At 47.4% G+C, this 13,492-nt stretch overlaps 1 non-coding gene across 1 annotated transcript; it reads left to right on the top strand.

The window, feature by feature from the left end:
- Window positions 1–10,615: 10,615 nt before the first annotated feature.
- On the top strand, window positions 10,616–10,708 carry TRNAI-UAU (transfer RNA isoleucine (anticodon UAU)). The gene is given in 2 exon segments: window positions 10,616–10,653; window positions 10,673–10,708. It is a non-coding gene; the product is annotated as a tRNA-Ile (tRNA).
- The last annotated feature ends 2,784 nt before the right edge of the window (window positions 10,709–13,492 follow it).

Genomic DNA, 13,492 nt, shown 5'->3' with positions numbered 1-13,492 from the left:
CCCTTCTCTCCTCTTAAAGTGACATCCTGTCACAGTAAGCCATGAGGTTTTCTCATCTGTTTTTCCTTTGCTTCACTTAACTGTGTTCTCAGCCTGGTTGAGGCCATGGTTTGGATCTCCACCTGGAAAATGGGCATAACCGTGCTCCCTTTCAGCTGCCCTTTATTTTTAAGATCTTTGGGGCCTGATCTATCTTCTGCTATGTGTTTTATCCAACACCCAGCACACTGGGCCCCTAATCTATTAACAACTGGCCCCTAATATTAACAATAGACTCGTGCTTGTCCTGCCAGGAACATGGAAGCACTGAGAGGGATTATCATCATTCACCTGGCATGGAAAATCTTAGTGCAAACAGGCTTCGATTGATGATCTAATTGATGAGCTTTAAAAGCTGTCTTCTGCATTTGGCTGCCTACAGCTGCCTGGAATGGAAGCTCGAAGGCAGATGCCAGCCCAGCTCGAGCAGCACCAGCGTGCCTGCTTTGCAGCATGATTTTGCAGTCTGGGCGGATTGCTAATGATGGTATCTGTCACTGAAGCCTTGTTTATATTATTTAAAAGCCAAGTAGGCAGCTGTTCACAACGAGAGCCACCCCACGCATCACCAGCAAGATTGTTTCTCTTTAGATGCAGCTGTAACCAGAGCCAACCAGACCCACCCACTGCCTTTTCTCCAGTGCTACAGTATCTCTCCCTCCCAACTAGACAAATTATTGGGAAAAGCCCAGCTCTCTTCCACCCACCGCCCAGCAAAATGCGGCTTATTTCCATGCCAATGCTTTTTCTAATTTAGCAAAGGCGCTGGGGTTGGCCTCTCTGTTGGAACACCTCTCTGCGTCCCCTGATGAGTAATAACTTTGGCTGCAATTGTGCAAGCTTTTCCACCTCCTGGCCACCAAAACACTTTGTGATTCCCATTCATCTGTCCATCCCTGGTCAGCAAACACATGCTTCATTTCAGCAGGGAGCTTGATAGCACAATTGCTGGACTGAGGCCTAAGATCACAGCCCTAGCAATAAGCCAGGGCTCTGAAATGCTTTATGCCTCCATTGATTTCAGAAGTATTTGCTCTCCCGTTATATTGGTGGGAGAGAAAAATTTATCCTCAGGTGCCCCAAGCAAATTAATCTTACACAGTGTCCTGTGCAAATCACCAGGACACACATGATGGAGACCAGACATTAGCTCAGGAGAAGAAGGTTGAAAATGATGACTGTATTTAATAAAGGAAATGTCTGTGACTTGATAGGGAAATAGGGATGGATTGGACATGCAGAGTGGTGGAGAATTGGATGACTTCAATCCAAACACTAGGTTATGCCTTTTTCCTAGTAAGATGGTAGAGTTGCCTCAACTCACTCAGCTAGATCTCATATTCAGTCTTCATCAGGACAGCCCAAGAGAAGTGTAACAGGACACCTTTGTTTGACCCATCATTTCTATAATGCACAGGCCCTTTGGGAGACCAAAGTTCCTTTCTTCAGGGTTTAATTTAGACCATTATCAAGCATCTGAATGCAGGCGAGCAAAACATCCCCATGGTAACAAGCAGTGCCACGTATCATACATTAGTTAGTTTATCCCCCCTCACAAAGAGGACATTTACCACTAATATCCCCTGTTCATTTTGTTTGCACTGCCCAGACATGTAATATTTAAGGCCATGGTTTTTTCTTTGCTTGATGATTTGCTCTCACTGTGGGAGGAGGAGGTGTTGAAAGATACTGGCAGTAGAGAAGAAAACTGCCTGGGGAGGTCAAAGAGCTACCCCTGGAGAAGCCAAGAGGAATCAGCAGCAACAAGAGCTTTACTACATGTTATCTTGGAGGATACTAAACTGCTTCATGGCTGTATTCCAGCTCGGGAACACCAGGCTTGGTGTGATGGAGCAAAAGCAGTGATACTCAGAACGTATAGGACTGAATCCTCACCTTGGGCTACACTGGGGAAAGTCCACTGAAGTCAATGAACTACATTGTTTTATACTAGCTGAGGGTATGGCCTGTCCTCCTAGCCCTTCTACTTTCAGCAGTAAAAGATTTGCCCAAGAGGGAGAGCTGGCACTAAACTGTGTAGCAGAAAGCCCCCTTTTCCTCTTGCCTGAAGTTGCTCTCCCCTCCTTGGATATGTTTTTCCTCTTCTACCTTTTCTTCCTTCCTCTTTCTTTCACTTTAAGATAAGGAATTGTGTTTTAAAATTTGTATGTGTGCATTTTGTATCTCCCCTTGTATTTTGGTATTTTTATCTATTTGTGCGCCATGGCATTACTCTTGTAGCTTATATTTTATACTCCTCACCTTTCAACTTTCAACTATAAATGTGTTTAGTTTCAGAAGTAAACTATACATTGTAACAATGTTAACAAGGGCAGGAGTCAAACTGCCGCTTCCCTGTATCAGGCAGGCCTCTAAAAGAGCGAGTGAATCAGTGACTGAATGCGTAACACAGTAGCAGGCAGCAATTAACACCTAGGAAAACTGCAGATCAACAATGGAAGAAATCAATAGAAGACAATGTAGGCAACCAGGAAATCTCTAAACGTCACTGTTCAAGGGCTAGAAGTCCCAGTCTGAGTTAATCAACGCCGGGGACCAACTTTTGGGCTGAATATCTCCAGATCGGTTGCTCCCAGAGCCCTATTCAAAATTCATCAACGGACTCCCAAACCTGCACGTACATGCAGATGACCCCTGGGGCTGACAGATGCCATCTAGCAGCCACTGAGGAGGAAGTCCCACAAGGGTCAACGACCCCTGGATTGGGCAAACCTGAAAACTGGGGAGTCACGAAAGTCTGCCAAGGACAGATAAAAAAGCAGTGAAAAGTGACCCTCAGTGGCGCTTTCTTGATCTCCAACTTGACCAGCACCCGACCTGTCCAGCCAGAAGGACCAGCCAGTGACCCACTTCTGGAAAATAACACCACGCTGAAAGAAGCCTTGACGGCAGACTCCAGTGCCTGTGGGATAGGTATACCTGACTCTTGTAGCTAGCTACTCTGTGTGTGTGTGGGGGGGGGGGACCAGCCCCAAGGTTTATGATTTAACTTCATTACAGTGTTTCAATCTGCCTAATAAACCAGAATTTTAAGGATCCCGAGTTGGACATTTGTAGCCAACAACTGAGTGTAGGGGGATGCATTCCTCTTTCCTTCCGGTGGTTCATAAAGCTCTACTGCTGCATAAACCTAACCTCTTTGGCTAAGTACAGACAGTCAAAAAGCCCAAGGCTGAATCGACTCATTCTTTGCAGGTTAGTCTAAGCTGCAAAGATTAAACTGAGAAACAACTGGACACATATTTACCTTTGATTCAGGAAACGCAGCCTGCAGTGGCCCAGGCCAGAAGCTAGGAGGCACTAGAGCACAGCTTTCGACACTTCCTCTTCCTGCTGCCCCCAAGGTCTCTGGGATTTCCAGTCCAGCATCACAGCCACAGGACTCTGCAGGGGTGCTCATCACTTCCTCTTCTTGCTAGGAGGTGACTCTGGGCTTTGTAGTCCACAGTCGCAGCCAGCAGTAGCTTTTAGTAAGTTTAGCAGGGCAGGATAGCTCTGTACTCAGGGGGTTTAACTCAGGGAAAGGGGGTTTAACTCCCTCCCTGGCCCCTGACAGCATTTGCCTGGGGTCGGAGGGGGGACAGCCTCTGCTTCTTTCCCTCTACCCTCAACCCTTCTCTGCTGGACCAAACAGCACAGCTGGGCCCAAGGCTGGAAAGCATGCTGGGATGCTAGAGGGCTGTGATTTAACTTGAACCAGGAAAGGGTCTGGGACAGAAGTTTCATAAATGGTTCAACCCAAATCAGTTAAGTCTGATACTACATTCAGCCAAGTTTATCTTAAACCAGTTTCAGCCATTTTAAAACTGGTTTATATGCACTGAGCTTTTGTTCTGTTTCAGATTTAAACCAGTTTTTGATCACTTAAACTGGTTTATGTGCCACTTTTGTCCCTAGCCTTTAGGACTAATTCCTAAGGTGTTCTTGAATGGTTAATCCAGAATCACCAGTAATTTGGGACATGCAGCTTCTTGGAAAAAGCATGCAGTCACGGTACTGCAAGCCTCTGCTCATGTCCTCCTTCGTGAAAGTAGTCTCAGGGCCTGGACACATAGTACATGTATATCTGACTGTCCCAGCAGTGTGATCAAGAAGCAGACAGACAATATAAACCCCTACATCAGTGTGGTTCTGCCCAATCTGGTGCAGAATTATCCCTGAAAGGGGTTAATCTATGACCATGTAAATTATACCTGTGTAGAGGTTGTGTTGGCATCTTACTCCAGGGTAGCGTCAAGGCAAACAGGCTATTACTGTCTTCCCCTTCCACCCAACAGTGAAGCACAGGAACAGCAGCTTTTGGTCGGCTCCAGGTCCTTCTGTTATTTGCAGAGGTGCACCAAACTGGTGTAAATCACACCAGTGTGAATGTGGTGTGTGTCCAAACCTTCAGTGAGACGAACACGACTTCTTGTCAGCTTATGACAATAAGAGGGGTCCCAGAAAGAACTACTTTCTCTTCGGGCTAGACAAGGAGCTTAACTAGATTGAAGGAAATGGTAAAGGAGATGGAGCCCTGGCCCTTTGCTCCATCTCTGGACTCTGTGGACAGCTGAGGAGTGTGTGGGTCCTGCAGACCATGACTATCAAGCTGCTATTTGACACAGGCACAAGACCAAAGGGTTGCCATTCCCACAGAGTCTTGCTCAGGAAAGAAACCACCACACAACAAGACTAATTAGTGTGGCTGTTTTTCTCCTCAAATCGAACAAGTCCCTAAGTCTTTTAAGACGGAGAATGAACTTGGAAAACTGCATTTGTTGTCCTTGGGGTGGCAGCGAGCAATAAATGATGGCAAACTGATCACTGTTGCTACTGCACTGAGGGCTTTGGCTCATCGTAGCTGCTCATTGCATTTTTTTGTCCTTTCTTATGAAAGCCTTATCCTCTACTTCCCACCAAGAAGAATAGGATCAAGGGTGGGAGGGGAGAGGAAAGGAAAAAAATCAGTTATTTCCTATGTGTCCTGTCTGGCTTTTTCCATTATTCCTATCATTTCTGGCTTCTCTGAGCTGGAACTGTCTCCATCTCAAGTATTTATTGTTGCCTGTGTGTCATTTCCTTGGCTGATATACATGGGTGCAATGCTGTTGGCTTTGATGATGCATTTTAAGAGCAGATGGGACAACTGTGATCATCCAGTCTGACCTCCTACCGACCATGTGCCCTGCAACACCCCAGTGTCCATGCCTGCTCCATGGGCACATGTGCTAGGAAAACATCCCAAAATCTCTAGGGATGGAGCATCTACTCCCATTTCTGGTCAATTATTCTAGTACTGAATGAAACAAGGTTGGTTTACAAGAGGTGTGACTCTGGCCCTGTGTTCGAACTGGCTGTGGGTCAGTTGACGACCCTGGGCTGTTGTTGGGGTTTAAATTTATTGTCTTAAAAAGCTCTCCATGCTCCATGCATGCAGAACTCAAGGAAGGAATGAGTTAAGCCATGAATTATTCCCAGTTAACGAGGCAAGAGAAGACAAGGACTGAATAGGCCATTGACACTGAATTGGTCTCAACTTGGCCTATTCAGAAGATAGGTCTACTAACGTGTTGCAGGGGTGGGGGTAAAATGGGGTAGGACTCGACCACAGAGGAGCTGCTCCACAGTAACTGCCCATGCACACCCTCTTATGAATCCAAATGTTATAGGATGGATTAAACTTTGTCAAGACTGGCAGAGGTAACCACGACCCTTCAGTCAAAAATGATGCAAGAGCCAGTGAACCACATGTTTCTGCCAAAAATAAAGGCTGCTTAGGGATTTGAATACTCTGGCTGGAGGGGATTTGGCTGGGTCTTTTTTGGGCAGGGATCAGGTGGTGCCGAGGAAGGGACGTTTCGGTAGAACATCCGACTGAGATGAAATCTTGAACCAACCAAGGGAGAAGGGCAAGCTTAGTTTGGTGAGTAGGACAACTGTTTCGGGTTGCTCGAGTCCTCCATATCTTACAGCAGCGGGAATGTGCATCTCCTTGGAAATAAAAACTCATCAAAGAAAACAGACTCCACCACCAATTCCCCCTCCTAACTTGAATGACCTCCTAGGCCTTGCATTTTGACTCAGGTCAGACAGAGTGACTAAGAAAATAATGGTCTTTCTTAGCATGGAAATAGGTCAGTGCCTGCAGTGCAAGATGAATCTGCATTATTGCTGTTTCCACCACTCTGACAGCCCCGGGTCAGGGAAAGCTTTAACCGCATGTTTAAGCAGAGGCTTAAATGCCCTCCTGAACGAGGATGTTCTCAGAAATCAGGGCTGGAGCTAATTCATTCTTCGCTTTAAGGTTATTAATGTGGAATCTTTCATAAGCTCTAAATTCAATAAAAATACGTTGCCTTTCTTAATGGGAAACTTGTTACTCTTCTCAACAAGAGCTGACCCCACCTGAAGGATTTCACATCCTCCTTTGATCTGCACGCCTTGAGTAGGAATTTAACTGCCTTCCTCGTCCTTGAAGAGGAGCTATAGAAGAAGAGAGAATAGCTTCATACATCTGCCGGTAATAAAATATAAAGTCTTTATGAATATAACACATTATTAGTCCTGGTGCCTTCAGGCATTTTCTGTTCCTTTTGTGCTTTCAAAGCAATTAATCTAACAACTTCTCCTTGCTTTGAGAGCCAGTCTTACAACTTTTGAGGATGTGTGAAAATCATAGAAATTACAGATGGGGAAAAAAAAAACAACAACAGGGTGAGATCAGCCGGTCTCTCTGCCTGTGAGCATGGGGTCGTCCCCACGAGGGGATGTGTTTTCAGGGGATCCAGATAACAGGGCTTCATCTCCTTCCAAGGCAAACTGCACCGCTGCCCTGTGCATCTGGCAGGAAACATTTCATGCCCCTCAGACTAAGGTTTCACCAGCGTGTTTTTGTATCACCAGACTCCTAGCCTTACCCATCCCTCCCACGCGGGCCCTGCAATCTTTCTTCTCTTTAGCGCTTATATCTTGGATACAGTTTTCAGTTACCAAACCAAGGGAGAAAGCAAATCAGCTCCAATCAAACCAAATGTAAGATTTTGTTGGGTTTTTTCTCTCTCTCTCTCTCACCCGAACGAAAGACACAAGCATTCTGCTCAGTTCAACGCGGACGTTTCCATTCGACTGGCACCATATTTGGGGCACTTTTTCGAAAAGAGAAGGAAATAAAGAGCCAGATTGACGGTGGGGTCTGCCTTTTACACAACAGCGTAGTGTTTTGTGTGTGCCCACCTTGGGAAGCAGGACACTCGGTATCACTGTCCCAGGGGACTTTAAATCTACATCTCTCACTTCCCTGGAGAGCCCCCAACCTGCCAGGCTAGAAGCGGCTCTGGGATAGTTTGCTCTCAGCTGATATCAGTCCACTTTGCATGACCAATTAAATATTTGGTGTCTTAAGGGAGCAGTGTGGTGAGCAACTCGTGGTACGCCGCTTTTTTCGGAAAGCCGGCTTGTGTTTTGGGGTGCAACGATCTCTATTCTGTTCAAGATGATGCGCCCCATGGGTTTGTAGGTAGCGCAAAGCAATGAGCTGGGTCAGGAGCTCTTTGGCTCCTCGGGTGGTTTATTAGGTTTCAGAATAGCAATGATGTCAGCTTTTCTCCAAGTTTTTGGCAGCCTGTTACTTTCTAGACATTTATACCTGGATTCCTGAAGCCACGGTGGGTCTGAGTTGGGGCTGGCTTATCTGGTCCTCGCCAGTCTTACTCACTTTAATAGCTGTAATGAACTCATTGTCAGGGATGGGGGCGGTTAAATTAAGGTTGACATTGGGTGATTTAAGTTGATCTGAGTCAGGTGTTGAATCATGTCTGTGTGCTGCTTGCCTGGCGTACTGTGCTTGCTGTTATTGCACAGTATTTTCGTGGTGGAGTTTGCTGACACGGGGCAATGTCATTTTTTGGTGCCTTTGCCTGTGCCGCAGTTAATAATGCACCACCCGAAAGAACAAGCTGGCTTTTGGGGAAAAACTGATGTACCGCTGACCCGTTACATTATTTACATCTGACACAGGAAACAGATTTGAAATGAGGCAGAAAACAGGCGTGGTCTTGATCGATCTCACGGCCACCTCTGATATTGCATGGCACCAGGACCTCAAATAAAAACTGCGCCTTGTGAGGCCTGACCACAAGCTACATGCTTTCACCATGAACATGATCTCCAGCAGACCATTCAAACTCACTCGTAGCCAAGAAGAACAAAGTCGAGTATGAACCCCGAAGCATGGAGTCCCCCAAGGATCATCGATACTCTTCAACGTGCATACCTCAGACTTCCCACATAGCCCAAGGGACAGACGTGACAGAAGTGGAAAGGACACCGAGTGCTGACATGAAGCTCATTGCCGACCATCTCCACAAGTGGCACTTAAAATTGAGCATCAATAAATCAGCATCCTCACTCTTCCGCCTGGACAATCATCGAACCAAGAGCACGCTGAATATCAGAGTAGGCAATCGCATCCTTCCCCATAAGCATACCCCAACTTACCCAGGAGTCGCATTAGATCATTCCCTCACCTATAAACATCACATCCAGAAGGCCAGCAATAAATTTACTGCTTGCCAAAAAAAAAATTGAAAAATTCTCCCAGCTCTAATTAATTAAGAGAATTGGGCTGTGGAAGTAGCAGCCAGGTGCTGGATGACCCCAGACTCTGAATATTTTGAGGGCACAATTCAAGACCTTCCTCCCAGGCAGAGATTCTTCACCATAATGATGTGGGAGAGGGGTAAGAACAAGCAAGTACATCCCAAAGAGAGCTTTCTACAACTAGGAGATGGAGAAGGCTGAAAGGTTGCCTTGCAATCCACCATGCCCCACAGGTCCCTAGCCCTGGAAAGCACTTAAATGCTCTACTGATAGATACTGTTAAAAAACCTTGAATATTTGGGTGATGCATTTCTGTGCTGTGGGGAGAGAGAGAACAAATTCAGTTAATTTCTCGCATAACACACAAACTAAGACCAGCCACCATTGATAGACACTAGGAGGATGTGGAACAGCCCCGGTCAGAGGAACAACCACTCAATTATTTGGCAACGAGGCCTGAAAAACCTTCAAAAGCACATCTGAGAACATAAGAAGTGCCATTTACTGAGCCAGACCCTCGGTCCCTCTTGCCCAGTCTCCTGGTGCATAGAGCGGATGCTGAAAGGCAGGATTTCATCAGGGTTTTTTCCTCGGTTCCTCTCGCACTTGCAGCCTCCAGCATTTAAGGACCAGGAAGTTTTGATTCAAAGCCAGGCCCTCCACTCCTTTCCTCCAAACTTTTGTCTGGTCCCTTCTGGATTTGGCTAAACCATCACCTTCCACAACATTTATTCTTTACAAATAACATAAATAGTGACAATTACTCTCTTCCTTGTAGTGAAGGAAAAGACCAAAGCAGCAGGCAGCTGGTAAGGGAGAAAACACGATAGAGGAGATCTCACGTGTGAGTGGAATGACTCTTCAGAGCAAAAATCATCTCTGCTACCAGGACGCACCACATATTCACAGCGGAGCAACTCCGTGGGGCTATCATGCAACACAGGATGGGGAGAACAGAAAATGGTTGGTACCAGAGTCCACAGTGAATGGGGAATTTTTGATGGTGGCCTCAATAGTGGGGTGAGTACACTATTGATGGTAGAAAAAGGGTCTTCTGCATGTCTAGGCTGGATGCTTAATTGCAACCCCTTCACTAGCAGATCTTCTGCAGTGGTGGATGTGAATTCAGGGGTTTTCTCCGGGAGATGTCTACCCTAGAGTGGCGGCTGCTAAGTTGGCTGGGTTCTCCACCAGGTCCCGTCACAGCACTGCCTGCTCTCTCACCTCCAAAGACTAGTTTGCTTCCCCACTACAGGTTTCCTAGGCATCGCTGACAAGTAATTGAAGTGAAGTACCCAGATCGGGGCCATTCCACCAACTCTTCGTGTAAAGATAAAATCAGCAAAATTTGGCTGGCACCAGCCTATGTGATAAGGTGCAGCTGACACCAGTATCGGTGGCCTCAGCATACTTGGCTTATTAACCAACTGCCCCTAATCAGCTGCACAGGCCTGAATAAGACTTGAGCAAACATGAATCAGCATCTCCAGAGATAGCCAAGAAGAGCCCAGGGATGAGATAACAATTTGGTATTTGCAAAAGGATTAAGATAACGGTTTCTGACATCTGATTGGTTGAGTTTGGGGCACAGCTGAAGCGTGCGGAGCAAATGTGATCAAGGAAAGGGTATAAAAACCAAAGGATTGGGTGCCAACCTTGGATCTCTATGCAATACCTGCTGAACCAGCTGGAGGACCTCTGCTGACGGAGACTGCAAGCCTAGCCAGCTTTCTCTCGCAGCAGACAAGCCCGTCCCATAAGATTATGCTTTGCTACTAATTGTGTATTGTTAATGAATCAATACATCCCACACATTGGTTGGTATGACCTAAGAGTCCATTTGCAGCTTTTTCATCCGTTTAAAGTTTGCTAACATTAGTGTCGATCAGTGGGGGTTGGTTTTAGTTCCTGTGTTATGGTCCTTAGGGGAATGACCGTGTTGCCATATGCAAAGGACTTCCTTTTTTAAAAAGAAGCTCCAGTGGTGCAATGGGTTAGCACGTGGTACTTATAAGGCAGTACTGGCGAAGTGATGCCAAGGTTGTGAGTTCAAACCTCACCTGGAGCACTTGACCTTTTCCGACCCTAACATCTATGCCCCTGAGCTGGGCTCTGCCATTCGGGTGCGCTACAGCAAGGTTCCCCCAAAACTGCGTGGCTGCACGTGATTTAAAATTTTGCCGCGCACAAATGACCGCACTGGACGTAGCTGCCTTCAGCTGGTAAGTCTGTTGTGGTGGGTGGAGGGGGCAGGAAAGGGGTGCAGGGAGGAGGCAGATCAATTCCCCCACAGCCAGGGAGGGATTGGGGCTGGGACAAGCTGCCAGCGCCTTCTGCCCGGAGCAAGCCGCGCCTGCATCGCACCCCGCCTCCCCCGCCCCAGCTGGACAAGCAGCAGCAGGGCATAGGGCCCACTCCCAGTGCTGCAGTACCTGCATCCCGCATTCACCACCCCGCTCCCCCAGTCCCGCACCCTCCACTTTGCCCCAGCTGGGAAGCTTGTCCCAGCCCCAATCCCTCCCTCGCTGTGGGGGCGTTTATCCATGCCCCTTCCCTCCCCCCTCTGCCCACCACAACAGACTTACCAGCTGGAGGCAGCTGTGTTCAGCATCCTCAAGGATTGCTGCCTGTTTAATCTCCGAATTGGCGCTGTATCTTCAGATCCGATGCAGCCGAATCGAATCAGGACAGCGACTCGAATCACTGAATCGAATCACTGTCCCTCCAAATCGGCCGAATCTGAATCAAATACTTTGCTGCTTCACGCAAGGCCTTGTATCCAGGGCTTTCACTTGGGTCTCAACAGCCTCAGGGGAAGTAGCTCTAAAAAAAGAAATGGGGCCCTAGGTGACTGCTGCCACTTGTACAGACCTGGGTCCAAATCTCTGTGCTCTAGTTTCCTAGCCTATAAGACAACGACTTGCCTCACAAGGCTATTAACATTTGCTGACTGGTAGCACTTACCCACTTACAAAGAGCAAACTTCATTCAGGGATCACAGCCCCTCACCAAAGAGCAAACTTCATTCAGGGATCACGGCCCCTCACTACGGGTGCAAACCACACAGGATAATCTCATTATCAACAAACATCGGTTTCCACGGGGTCCAGCAGCCACCCTTGATCCCCATCCCTAGCACAGCAATGAGTAAGTTAGCTCCTGTTCAAAGCCCTGATGACATCCACCTCTGTGTTGAGTCGCTCAACAGCCTAGAAATCAAGCCTCTGCCCTTTCCGTTTCAATGGTTTCCAAAATTACACTTGTGTGGATTTAAATGATGTTTTGCAGACAGGCTGCACAGCATTGATTCATCTCTGCAAATAGCTTCCCTATTGATTGGTAGGTGCAGCTGTTTATTCAAATCCACATCAAACTCCCAAAGCATGAAGCGAGGAGGACAGGGGATGGGGGAGAAGAATAGCAGGACTTTGACTCGCTGACTCTACCGTGCTGCTTTAATACTTTTTGTTCATCTGCTCCAAGCTGCAAGCTGAAAAGGTTGGCTGTATCCATGCCTGGCTGCAGCAACCCCCCTGATCTATCACGGCAGGAGCAGCTGAAGCACCAACAGCCCAACACCAGCTGTACATCCCTGCATTAAAACAGAAGGAATGAGAAGAGAGGTGGGGGCAGACAGGGAAAGTCTGCAAGTCAGCAGTGAGTTTCAGGGGAACAAGCGCTAGCCGTGGGGAACGGCGATCCAGCTGCAGGAGAAGGGGGAACCCAAGTGGAGCGGGGAGCTGGAGAAAGGCAGGTAGCCTTGTGCATTGTATCTTGAGAAGGGAAGTGGAGGTGCTCCTGAAGACGGGCACTCCCAAAGCACAGGCGTGTATCCGGGGTAGGGAATTACTAAGCAGAACAACAATTTCCCTCAAGCGTAGGCAGCACACATAGCGAGAGCAGAATGCTAATGAGGTCAGGTCCTACGGGGGTTAAACTGCATCTGATTAAAGACAGCAAGTGATTAAAGACAGCATCGTCATGCATCCACACAAGGCGCGGAGGCAAAGCTGGAGTTCTCTGACTTTCGAGAACTTCGCTTGGCAGCTTTCGTGTCTCTGGAGTATAGACCCTTGCATGAAAATATCCTGAAAACAGTTCTGGGTGCTTCACTTTAAGGAAGGTGCGAGGAAATTGGAAAGAGGCCAGAGCAGAGCAACAAAAAATGGATCAGAAGCCTAGAAAATGGGACCGCTCAGGACAGTGTAGAAGAATGGAGATTTTTTTAGTCGAAGATGAGGAATCGGTTAATAGTCTCTAATACAAAGGAGGTGGCTGTAAAGAGGATGGTGAGTTGTTCTCAAGGGCAAGCAGCTATACTTGCAACAAGGGAGATTTAGACATGAAGAAAAACCTTTTAATGTAGAGAGAAGCTGCAGAAGGAGAGAGAAGAACGGTTCATCCAGCTCCAAGCCGCACGCACCTCGGACAGCTTGCGGCTCCTCACGGGGTTTTGGCCTTGATGGACATGAAACCTGGCTCTGAAATTCAACTATGACTTCAGAAAACACCTGTTTGTGACGGGTTAGTGTGCTAGGCTGGTGATTAGGCCCGGTTCCCGCAACTCTCAGACAGCTTCTTCCAGCCAAGAGGAAGCTCGGAGCTGGCCCTTTCGGTGCTCGAGCGCTGCTCATTACATTTATCATTTACTTTTCAAGCCCTGCTCTGTGCATATGAAGGATGCCCGGATATTTTACAGAGGAATTAGGTAACAAATCACCCTCTTGCCTCTGGAACAATTATCATACCCATGGGCAGGCTACTGTTTTACATGGTCTCTGAACAAGGGTCCCCTCCGCCAGCCCGTTGTGCGAGGGAATTGATTGCTGCTGACTCCGAGGGAAGAGTGCCT

This window comes from Alligator mississippiensis, chromosome 2 (genome assembly GCF_030867095.1).
Source record: "Alligator mississippiensis isolate rAllMis1 chromosome 2, rAllMis1, whole genome shotgun sequence".
NCBI lineage: Eukaryota > Metazoa > Chordata > Crocodylia > Alligatoridae > Alligator > Alligator mississippiensis.
This window is presented reverse-complemented; position numbering and strand designations above follow the sequence as displayed.